This window comes from Herpailurus yagouaroundi, unplaced genomic scaffold (genome assembly GCF_014898765.1).
Source record: "Herpailurus yagouaroundi ecotype Mexico unplaced genomic scaffold, PumYag 142, whole genome shotgun sequence".
Taxonomy (NCBI): Eukaryota; Metazoa; Chordata; class Mammalia; order Carnivora; family Felidae; genus Herpailurus; species Herpailurus yagouaroundi.
In genome coordinates this window covers 50,484,193-50,496,363 of record NW_024412397.1, presented here as the reverse complement: position 1 = coordinate 50,496,363, position 12,171 = coordinate 50,484,193, and the positions used below count along the sequence as shown (strand labels likewise).

The following is a 12,171-nucleotide window of genomic DNA, read 5'->3' as shown; positions in this document are numbered from 1 at the left end:
TTCAACTCATTTTAAGTGGCATATATGGTTGGGAATCAAAAATTTAGGAAGAACAAGGGCACCCAGGTGGCTCGGTGGGTTAAGTTAAGCGTTGGACTTCAGCTCAGGTCATGATCTCACAGTTCATCAGTTCAAGCCCCAGATCAGGCTTTCTGCTGTCAGCACAGAGCCTGCTTTGGATCCTCTGTCTGTCTGTCTGTCTCTCTCTCTCTCTCTTGCACCCTCTCAAAAATAAATAAAACTTAAAAAAAAATTTTTTTTAATTAGGAAGTACTTCCCAATAAATAATATTTTAGCAACAAGACACCCACTATCATCAAGTAAGCTCTATCTTAAGAAGAAAAGCAGAAATACCACTGTAAAAACTGTTCTCAGAATTAGTCATCTTGATAGAAAAACAAATTGCAAAATTCCTGTAATTTTCTCAATAGACTGGTAATAGTGATTCAGTAAAACTCAACATTAATTAAACTTCTAAAAAAGTTAGACATGGGGGTGCCTGGCTACCTCAGTCAGAAGAGCATGTGACTCGATCTCAGGATCTTAAGTTTGAGCTCTATGTTGGGGACAGAGTTTACTTTTTAAAAAGTTGGGGGTGGGGCACCTATCTGGTTCCTCAGTACAGCATGTGACTCTTGATCTTGGAGTTGTGAGTTCAAGCCCCACACTGGACATAGAACTTACTTTTAAAAAAAGGGGGGTGGGGGAGTGCACCTGGGTGACTCAGTCAGTTAAACATCCAACTCTTGATTTCAGCTCAGGTCATGATCTCACAGTTTGTGGGGTTGAGCCTGGTGCAGAGCCTGCCTGGGATTCTCTCCCTCTCGGTCTTTCTGCTATGTACACACTCTCTCTCACTCTCTCTCAAAGGTAAATAAACATAAAAAAAAAAAAAAAACAGGTATAAAAGCTGCATAGCTACATATAATTTTCTAAGAAAGAGATAAATGAATGTCATGTACCACTGTACTAACAGACAAAACACAATACACATTAAAACATCAACAGCAGTAAAAGTTGGGAGATGAAAGGCACACAAAGAATGAATACTTTCACATTTTACTTATATATTTATCCAATCTTTGAATCTTTCATATCAGAAATGAACACACTTTATTAGCTGTGAAGTAAAAAACTATATACTGTTTATATCGATGTAAAATATACTGGGAAAGCTCAAAAGTGAATCTGAATACACTTATGCAATAACTTGTACACATTCTTAGTATTTTTCTTAATAGTCAAAAAGTGGACACAATCTAAATGTTCATCAACTGACGAATGGATAAACAAAATGTGGTATACACATGTAATAGACGGTATTTAGTTATAAAGTACTGATAACATGTAATAGACTGTATTTAGCTATAAAGTACCGATACAAGCTGCATGGATTAACCTTAACATTATGCTAAGTAAAAGAAGGTAGTTTATATGATTCAATTTATATGAAATGTCCAAAACAGACAAATCTATAAAAACAGATACACTGGTGGTACTAAGGGGCTAGGAAGGAAATGAGGAGTGACATACTAGTACAGGCATTTTGGGGGGATGATAAAAATATTGTAAAATTAGACAGTGGCAATGGTTGTACAACTCTGTTAATATACCATCTCCAGGGGCGCCTGGGTGGCGCAGTCGGTTAAGCGTCCGACTTCAGCCAGGTCACGATCTCGCGGTCCGTGAGTTCGAGCCCCACGTCAGGCTCTGGGCTGATGGCTCAGAGCCTGGAGCCTGTTTCCGATTCTGTGTCTCCCTCTCTCTCTGCCCCTCCCCCGTTCATGCTCTGTCTCTCTCTGTCCCAAAAATAAATTAAAAAACGTTGAAAAAAAAAATTTTTAAAAAATATACCATCTCCATAAAGCTGTACCAAAAAGTGAATATGAAATGATATGGATTTTAATATGCATCAAATATTTAAAGTAAGCCTAAATTTGTCTTGAAAATTATCTATTTTTGTTTTTGAAAAAAGCCTCACTTAGTGACTTCACTTAGTGACAACAAACTTTCAAATATTAATTGAACTGATTTAACAAAATAAACTTCAAACTTTCACAATAACAAAATTATCTTCTTAAAAGTTCCTAATATTTGTTTTATTCAATAACTGAATTTTCTGAGTGAAAATATTCTAAAACTTTATGTATTTAAAAAAAATTTTTTTTGATGTTTATTTATTTTTAAGTGACAGAGTGCAAGTGGGAGAGGGGCAGGGAAAGGGAGACACAGAATCCAAAGCAGGCTCCAGGCTCTGAGCTGTCAGCACAGAGCCCCAAGTGGGGTTCAAACTTACCAACCGCAAGACCATGACCCCAGCCAAAGTTGGACGCCTAACCGACTGAGCCACCCAGGCGCCCCTAAAACTTTATTATATTTTAAATATATACAGTGACAGATGCTAGAGCTAGGCATATTCCCTAACCTCAAATACCTTGGAGGAAAATTATTTAAGCAGTACATATCTGGAACTATATATGTGACTCTTTTGGGGGGAAGGAGGGGGAAGAGAGAGCACAAGTGAGCCAGGGGCAGAGAGTGAGAGAGAATTCCACAAGGGAAGGGGGTGGCGGGGGGGGGGGGGGGAGAAGGAGAGAAGCAGGGCTTGTTTCTTTGTTTGTGGTTTGGTTTGTGGTTTGTTTGTGTTTTTTTTTCATCCGAAGCGGGGCTCAAGCTCACACACCATGAGATCATGACCTGAACCAAAGTCAGATGCTTAATGATTAAGCCACTGGGTCATGAGTACAAGTCCCACATTGGGACCTAAAGCTTACTTCAATCAATCAATCAATCAATAATAAAAGATTAAAAAAATAAAATAGATAGCACTTGGCTAAGTTGGTAAAGCATGTGATTCTTGATCTCTAGGTCATTAGTTCAAGCCCCAAATTGGGACCTAGAGCTTACAAAAAAACATAAAATAAAATGGAATTATATCTGCATTATAAAGAATAACATTTGGGGCGCCTGGGTGGCGCAGTCGGTTAAGCGTCCGACTTCAGCCAGGTCACGATCTCGCGGTCCGTGAGTTCGAGCCCCGCATCAGGCTCTGGGCTGATGGCTCAGCCTGGAGCCTGTTTCCGATTCTGTGTCTCCCTCTCTCTCTGCTCCTCCCCCGTTCATGCTCTGTCTCTCTCTGTCCCAAAAATAAATAAACGTTGAAAAAAAATTTAAAAAAAAAAAAAAAGAATAACATTTATCAGAAAAACTATACTATCTATAGGAAAAAAAAAGTTAATTATATTTGCCTTTCTCTTAACCATCAATAAAGATGATACAAAAGCAACATTTCCTAATATAAAGTCCTTAGAATAATTGGCACATCATAAGCACTTGTTAAATATCAGCTATAATAATAACTATAAGAATATTACTGATACAATAATATTTCCTATAAAAAAGAAAACATTTACCTTAGTTACTCCTGGTTTCACTTAACTGCTGGACAATTTCATTTCCATATTATCATTATCCTTTTCAACTTTAACAACTACGTTAATTCTAAACTATTCAATTATTTACACTAAAGCAGTTCTCAAGGTGGGACCATGGGGATTCCAGGGATCCTTTCAGGAGATTCGTTAGCTCCAAATCATTCTTGAGTAAAAGATCAACTCAAAGTGCAAAACAGACCAATGAATTTTAACACAACGTTGTACAAAAAGTATATAGAAATGGTTTCAGATTCTACGTTGCAGCTAACCTTTAAGAAATTACCACTTGTTTAAAAAAAAAATATTACTATTTGTTGAGTTTTGTTATAGAATCAAAGAATATCACAATTATCTGAAAAGATTACTAAAGCACTCCTCCCAACATATTGATGTGAAACTGAATTTTCTTCATATACTTCAACCAGAACATATAACTGAATGCAAAGCTGATAGGAGAATCTAGCTGTCTTCTATTAGGCCAAACATTGAGGAGATTTACAAAAATGTAAAAGAGTTGCCATTCTTTCACTAATGTTTTTTGCTTTATAACTAAAATTTAAGTTGAAAAAAATTAATTGTTTTGGAAAATGGTTGTTTTTCAAAATTAAAAAATGTTATTTATATTAGCCTGTAATTTATCAGTTATTTTAATGAATATATTAACTTAAAATACAATAATTATCAATATAAACAAAAGCTATTTGAAATCCTACATAATTTTTAAGAGTGTAAAGGGATCCTAACCAAAAACTCTGAAAACCACTTCATTAAAGTAATACTTAATATCCCACTTTTATTTATATTGAGTCTTCATCTCTATGAATCCCCCATATGCAGCCATAAATGTTTAAAGTAAGCTGAAGAGAACAGAGGACATAAATCTTGCTTTCTTCAGATGTACTGTAACACAATTAAGCATAAGATACAGCCCCCTCAAAAAAAGAAAGGATGGCCAAGTTAACTGAATGATCCGTTTACCAAAAGTAACTAAAGTAGTATAATACAGTTGTAATACACAACTTACACAGAAATAGAGCCAAAGAACTTCAAATGTGCCGAGAAAAGGATGCACAGAAAAATTGGGGCTGCAGAAGGGGTAATATAGTTCTTAAGTCAATTACTTATAACAACAATTTTACTGGAGTTGATTTCAAACTACCATCTGAATTCTGATCACCTTCAATAAGAACTCTGTATGTAACATAAATTTGCCAAAAGAAGTCATGAAAACGTATTTACTTATTTAATAGTCCGTTCTTTTGAATTGTGCAATGCCAGCTACCTTCATTATTACAATAAATACAATCAACTTGTGGGGTGACTGGGTGGCTCAGTTGGACTGGGTTTCGGTACATCTTGGTTTGGTGATCTCATGGTTCCGTGTTTTGAGCCCAGCAAGGGGCTCTACCTCTCTCTGCCTATTCCCCCACCCCTCTCAAAATGAATAGTTTAAAAAATATTTTTAAAAAATACAATCAATTTGTTCTATAATATAAATACCAAGCTAAAAAACTCTATCCAGCGGGGGGGGGGGGGGGGGGGATAAAGGCATTCATTAATTAGGGCCCTTTTCCCTTTCTTCTGGAAGCATAATTTATCAATTTAAATGCCTAGTACAAAACCTTGTATGAGGCTGATGTTAAAAAAATTATTGTTCACTACAGAATTTTCACACTGTTCAATGAGAAATGACAGCAAAATTTTCCTTGGCCAGGAATGAGTAAGGTGGGCAGAAGCTTCGTCCTAAGAAGGGTACTTCTGAAGTCATACATCTAACCTAAGGGGGCATACACTTCATTCTGCCTGAAAGGGAGAAGTGTCTGTTAGAGTTTTCTCGTTTCTAGGCCTGAATTTGCAGCTTCCAAATTAACTGCTTTTCAAGCACTTTTCATCCTACTCTAATATCTAATTCCATAGTAAGAATTTTTAAGTTTTTCAAATTAAAAACAGTTCCATTGTGGTGGATGCCCTATGTAGAAACTAAGGACCTAATACAAAGGTTGAATATAGTACAGTCCACTGCAACAAGAAGGTTTTAAATTGAAATCCGTGTTTTATCAGCTTTTTAAAAATTAAAGAGGAAAAAACAAAACCCACCCACATCTTACTATTCCACCAAGTAGTACCCTTTTATTGGTTTTTGCAAAGGCTATTTATTAAAATATCATGTGATAATACTATTTAAATACTGGGTGCTGCAATTACTTCCTGCTGTATAAGAATACCATTTCAATTCTAAAGGCTACAAAGAACAAAGTTCACAGTACCTCTCAAATCACAACGATTTAATTCCTTCCTCTCCCCCCACTGTGCCCTCCTCTCCCGGAAAATACAGTACCTGCAGCAGGGTTTTCAGAACTCAACATTTAGAGGTGGGGGATGGGAAGAGGTTGGGAGTGTAGGAGTGGGAGAGTTCTCTCATTTTTGGCGTTGCTATTCTACTCTGCCTGAGTAAAACAAACCCCCGTTGTAAATAATCTTATGAACAGTGACAAAAATAGAGGACCCAATTCCCTTCTGCTCGCATCTATCCCTACAAACTTCACTATGGCCCTCAACGCACCCATTTCTACTCCAGAACAGCCCTACCAGACCCTCATGTCCAACCCAAATTACTCTGTGACCTTGGACCCAGGCCACTGCTCCCCTCCAAGATCCCCACATCACAGCCTGCAGAGGCCTTAAGGTTCAGGTCGGGTCAGCGGGCAGTGGCGAAGGCAAGGGAGCAAGCTGCAGGAACCGCAAATCCGCGATGGCTGGTGAGGCTGGCTCGGGAAAAACGCCGGGAGGGAAAGACGCCAGGGGCGGGGACGAGGCCGGGGGCTACCTGCCGGCCAGCGGCGACACCGCCCCAGTAGTCTTAATGGAAGCCCTCGGGGCTCCGGAAGCCCTCGCGGCCGCCTTGGGAGCCCTGACCTGACCCGGTCCTCGGTCATAGCCCCTTATTACCTCTGACCGCCTACCAAGCAGCAGCAGGTGATGAGTCGACTGGGCAGCCGAGACGCGCAGGTTGATTGCCTACCTCAGGCGACAGTGACTCTGAGCCGCCCACTCCCTCCCAGCGGCTCCAGGAGCCCGGAACAGAGAAGTAGCAAGAAGCGTACGATGCAAAACGACACAGAATGTGGGACAAGGGGGGTGGGGGTGGGGGGAGGATCGTCCAGCCTCTCCGGAGAGGCTGGCAAAAGGGACGTGAGGACGCGGGCGGCACGACAGTAGGCGGCGGGGACAGTCGGAAAGCTAGCGTACCTTCCTCACTCCTGGCCGAGGGTCCAATGCCAGCCAGCGAATCGCCTCACATCCGGGTATCAGGAGACAGCCGCTTCTGCCGCGACCGCCGCCTCTCCCGCGGCGCAGATACGCCAAACTTCCGGCGACGACGGCGACGCCTCGCCCGTCAGATGGGAGTTACCTGTGACCGTCTGAGGCGCGCTTGCGCAACGCTCCTCTTCAGCCGTAACAGGCTCAGCTGACGTACCCAGAAGAGGAAGATGGCCGCCACGCTCGCTGCGTGTCACGCAGTTTTTTACCCCGGCCGGGACCGCTGGGCGTCGGGGAAAAGCAAGGCAGCGTTCACCCTCAGCGCAAGCGCGGTGGGAGGCCTTGCGTGCACGCACCGCGGGTGGGCGCCTCGCCAGGAAGGGGCGGCGCCCCCAGGCGGCAGCTTCTGGCCCTTCCCGGGGAGGTCTCTTGGAATAAAGCCACTCACGCCCCCAGCGGTGGTAGTTTGTCTTGGTAATGCGTCGCCGCCGAACCCTCGGTGGGTTGTGGGAACTGCTCTCTGCGACCTTCAGATACCTTTAATCTTAGATATGGGGCAGTGTAAAGAAAAAAAAAACGGAAGGCAGTTGACCCTTCTCTTTCCTTACCCCACACTGCACTCCAGCGCTTCCAAAAAATCCAGGGCTTCATCTTGTCTTTGCACAGTTTCTTTCTTATGTGCGGGCGCGCAAGAGTCGACTAGAAATTGTAGAACGTTCCACTAGATTTAGTCATGGCGGGTGTTCAGACAAAACTGTGGCTCTTCGAAGCCTCTGAAGCTAGAGCCTAGGTTTCTATCACTAGGATTCGTGGTTCCCACAATCCTTTTGAACACACTTAACTGTGCTGATTTTATTTGCAGAACTGTGAGGTTGGGTAAAATCGGTACTCATGCTTTTGAGAATCTGAAGACATGATCACACGTGGGTTCTCCCCGACCTGCTTTTTTGGAACTTAATAAAACCAAATATGCTCTAAGTTTGTAAAGCCTGGTGTCAAGACTGATTTTCTGACAATACATTTTCCATAAAACTTTATTGAGCTACTTGTCAGTTTCGTCTGGAAAGAGTCTGTGGTTTAAAAACCACAACCAGATGTATTGATGGGTGAGGCCATTGTCCACATCACCATACCTTGTTACTTGGGAACACAATGTTACATTAATGGCATATGCCAAATGGCTTTAATAGGGGGGTGACTCAGGAGTAAACTGCCAACCTGATTGAAGTGGTTTATCTCACCTATATCTGCCTTCACCTTTAGATTGTGAGACATCTAAACCACTTTATTTTCAGTAACTCAAATTCTGCCATATTTACAAGTTTCCTTTCCCACAAAACAGGCCTCTGCTTCTGAGGAATCTATTCCACTCTATTTGTTGAACTGGTCATCATCAGAAATATAGGAATCCTTACAAATGTCACGCCATGTGAACTCATATGTATCTATTTCAGTATATAAGTAAATCATATTTGATGTATAATTCATGTCTGCCATTTTCTAGATTTTCTCTTCTAAAACCAAATATAGTCAGCTTCTTAAACATGCCATGAAAGTATAAAATAGTTTCTTTTTTTTTTTCAACGCTTATTTATTTTTGGGACAGAGAGAGACAGAGCATGAACGGGCGAGGGGCAGAGAGAGAGGGAGACACAGAATCGGAAACAGGCTCCAGGCTCTGAGCCATCAGCCCAGAGCCCGACGCGGGGCTCGAACTCACGGACCGCGAGATCGTGACCTGGCTGAAGTCAGACGCTTAACCGACTGCGCCACCCAGGCGCCCCTAAAATAGTTTCTTTTATAACACCATATTATACACATCAAAGTTGCTAAGAGACTAGATCTTAATTCTCACTACAGAAACCAAATAATTATGAGACATGATAGAGGAGTCAGCTAAGATGGTAACTATAATTGCAATCTATAAACATATCTAATCAACTCACTGTATACCTTTTTTCTGGTTCGTTTATTTTTGAGAAAATGAGAGAGCATGAGCAGGGGAGAGGCAGAGAGAGAGGGAGACACAGAATCTGAAGCAGGCTCCAGGCTCTGAGCTGTCAGCACAGAGCCCAACGCGGGGCTTGAACCTACAGACTGCAAGATCATGACCCGAGCCAAAGTCAGATGCTTGATAGACTGACCCACCCAGATGCCCCAGGTTATATGATTTCATGTCCATTATATACCAATAAAAATGTTTAAAAAATGGTTTTATGGGAAAAATAAACTTTCTTGAGCACTATTATCATTTTTTAAAGTTATTTATTTTGAGAGAGAGAGAGTGGGGGAGGGGCAGAGAGAGAGAGAGAGAGAGAGAGAGAGAGAGAGAGAGAGAGAATCCCAGGCAGGCCCTGTTCTGTCAGCGCAGAGCCCATTGCAAGGCTTGAACCCACAAACCATGAAATCATGACCTGAGCTGAAGTCCAGCACTTAACCAACTAAACCACCCAGGCACCCCTCTTTACCATTTTAAAAGATATCTCACTTCTGATTCATTAATGCCAGAGGTCTCAATTTGTAGTTAAATTCTTAATTATTCTGTAATGTCATTTTTGACAAAATTTGTCTTGCTTTCTATCAATGGTTTTCATTGAGAGCAGTCTGTCTATGAACTTTGGAATTTGGTTTATTTAATTTGGTTATCTACTAAAAGAAATCATAATGAACTGAATAAATTATCTTGCTTGACTGAGCTTTCAAAAATTACAGAAACTCACAGCAAACTGATCTCAGTAAAAAGACAGGCCTCCATTCCTGAGAGCTCCTGAGAAAGTTCTGGGGGAGAACTCTTATTAATTCACATTTTGCCATGTACACATGCTGAAAACACATGCTGTGGCCTAGATAATGCATCTTGATGCTCAACATTATGGTTCTGTAAATTGTGAAGGTCTTTTGCATAATCCTTACACCAAGAACTACAAGCCCCTCCTGTAAATTCTCTTGAGAAACTCAAAATTGTGAATGTAATCTAGAATTGTTTAAATTTTCTTTTCTAATTCCAAATTGCAGAATATACTTTTCTGCATGAGTATAGCTACTTCTAAAAACCAATAATGGGGGCACCTGGGTGGCTCAGTTGGTTGAGCGTCCAACTTTGGCTCAGGTCATGATCTCATGGTTCATGGGTTCAAGCCCTGTGTCGGGCTCTGTGCTGACAGGTCAGAGCCTGGAACCTGCTACGGATTCTGTGTCTCCCAGTCTCTCTCCCTCTCACCTGCTTGTGCTCACACTCTCTCTCTCTCTCAAAGGTAAATAAACATTAAAAAAATGTTTTTAAACTAATAATGAAGCAGTTGCATTGTTCCACACATCATATTTTCACTTCCTTGTTCCCTTTCTTGTGGCCAATCTAAATGCCTATAACCTGTAAAACTTCTGCTAACTAACAGAAGACAGAGTAGTCTCACTTTCAGACTGATCCTTCTGCTAGCAGCAAATAAAGCCTTTTTCTTTATTAGTCCACTCTTGTTGACTTTATTTCAAGACTCTTGACATTTTGAGAGAGTTACTAGGAGAGAGTCAAAATTCTAAGCAACTTCAATCTAGAAAACAAAAACAAAGAAAAAGTCTAGTTGATTCGGTATAAATTAATTGATAATGGCATTTCAATGTGCCATTTTCTGGGAAACTCACTACTTACACATACAAGTAATAATGCTAGCCCCACATACTTGAGAAGGAATGAGTATTAGCCAAATTAAAGAACTAAATTACAAAAGTCTGGAGAGGAGAGTGAGCTTGATGAGTTTCAAGAACTCAAACATTCCAAAACTATTGAGGGGAAAAGAGATTAAAAGGTAGGCAGAGCCAAAGTAGGAAGGAACTTGAGGATAACAGGGAGGAGTACCCTGTGCTCAATACTTAGGTATACTGTAATGAGCAATACACGCAGGGTCTCCTTCCTCATGCAGCATACATTCTAATGGAGAAGACAATTATTTCACAAATATTTATTGAGGGTATGTTCTGTGAAAGTCACTATTCAAGATGCTGGGTATGCAGAAATTAACAGAACAGATACAAATTCCTGCCTTCAGATAGTATATTTTCAAGTTAGTTAATAAATAGGTAAATAACAATTAAATGCAAAGAAGGAAATAAATATGGTAATAAACAGGGCAGCAGTATCTAACAAACTTTCTGTGCTGATGGAAATGCCCTAGATCTGCACTGTCCCAAAGTGTAGCCATAGCCACAAATGCCTCTTGAGTGAAATGTGAGTATTGCAACTGAGGAACTGACTTTGTAATTTTATTTACTTTTAATTTAAATAGCCACATTTAGGCATTTTTTTTTAAATCCATGGGCTTTTTAATATGGGTCATGAGTTTTGATTTTTTTTTTTAACTCTCTCCTAAGACTGATTCTTCACTTGGTTCTACTGCCTGTCTATTCACATCCAAAAGGATAGAGTATTCCCTGCAAAGGTCTGACTGGATCAGCCTGCATTCCAAGGCCACTGTGGACAAGTAATATAATGTGATGACTGACATAAGGGTAGAGTCAGCTTCCTTGGGAATACGTAGATCATCAGGAGATTATTAGGAACTGGTGGGAAGACAGAGGGATAGATATTGAGCAGGCAACACACAAATGAACAATAACAGTCTTGCTACTCATATGATGGTCCATAAACTAGGGGCATCTTCATCAACTGAAGGCTGAACTGAACTGAAGGCTTTTAGAAATATGGAATTTCAGCCCCCAAACCAATTGAATTAGAATTTTCTCTGTTTTTAATATTTATTTTTGAGAGAGGAGACAGAGAGAATGTGAGTGGGGAGGAGCAGAGAGAGAAGGGGACAGAGAATCCAAAGCAGGCTCTGTACTGACAGCAGAGAGCCTGATGCAGGGCTTGAATTCATGAACCGTGAAATCATGACCTGAGCCAAAGTCGCACATTTTACCTACTGAGCCACCCAGGTGCCTCCAGAATTTTCATTCTAAAGTTTCCTCAGGTGTGTCCTATGCACCTAAAAGTTTGATGACCATTGCCTTACAACATCCAAGAGTTCTGATAATCAGGGATGAAGATCAGGCTGGAGATATAAATTATAGCCATGGTTTTAGAGATCACCTAGGCTAAAGGACAAAGTATCCATATGAAGAGTACACGGAGGGTAAGCCCTGATACACTCCAGCATGCAATGGCTCAGTAGAGAAAGAGGCAGCTGAGACCTAGAAAGTGTAACTAGTGGCATAGAAGTAAAACCAGGTGAGCTTAGCATCCTGAAAATCTGGAGAGCAGCGTGTTTCAAAGGGGTAGTATTCGTGTTAAGTACAGCTGAAATATTGAGTAAGATGAAGATAGAGGTTTGTTTTGGAGGTTTTTGATGACTTTTAGAAAAGCAATTTCAGTGAGTTTGAAGAGTGAAATAGAGGTGATAAAACAAGTGTAGACAGTTCATTCAAGAAGTTTTTATGTGAAAGAAATCTGACAGTAGTTGGAGCTGCATCAGAGGAGAATTTT

The 12,171-nt window shown here is 40.7% G+C and overlaps 1 protein-coding gene across 4 annotated transcripts in view; it reads right to left on the bottom strand.

The window, feature by feature from the left end:
- Positions 1–6,794, bottom strand: part of ESCO1 (establishment of sister chromatid cohesion N-acetyltransferase 1) — a 76,446-nt gene extending 69,652 nt beyond the window's left edge. For 3 of the 4 annotated variants that reach the window (XR_005791707.1, XM_040479249.1, XM_040479251.1), the window contains exon 1: positions 6,684–6,794. The gene's annotated coding sequence lies outside the window, so the exon portion shown is untranslated. Of the gene's footprint in view, positions 1–6,456; positions 6,476–6,683 lie in introns of those variants that run through there. The other variant, XM_040479250.1, reaches the window with a different exon arrangement.
- Between the last annotated feature and the right edge of the window lie 5,377 nt (positions 6,795–12,171).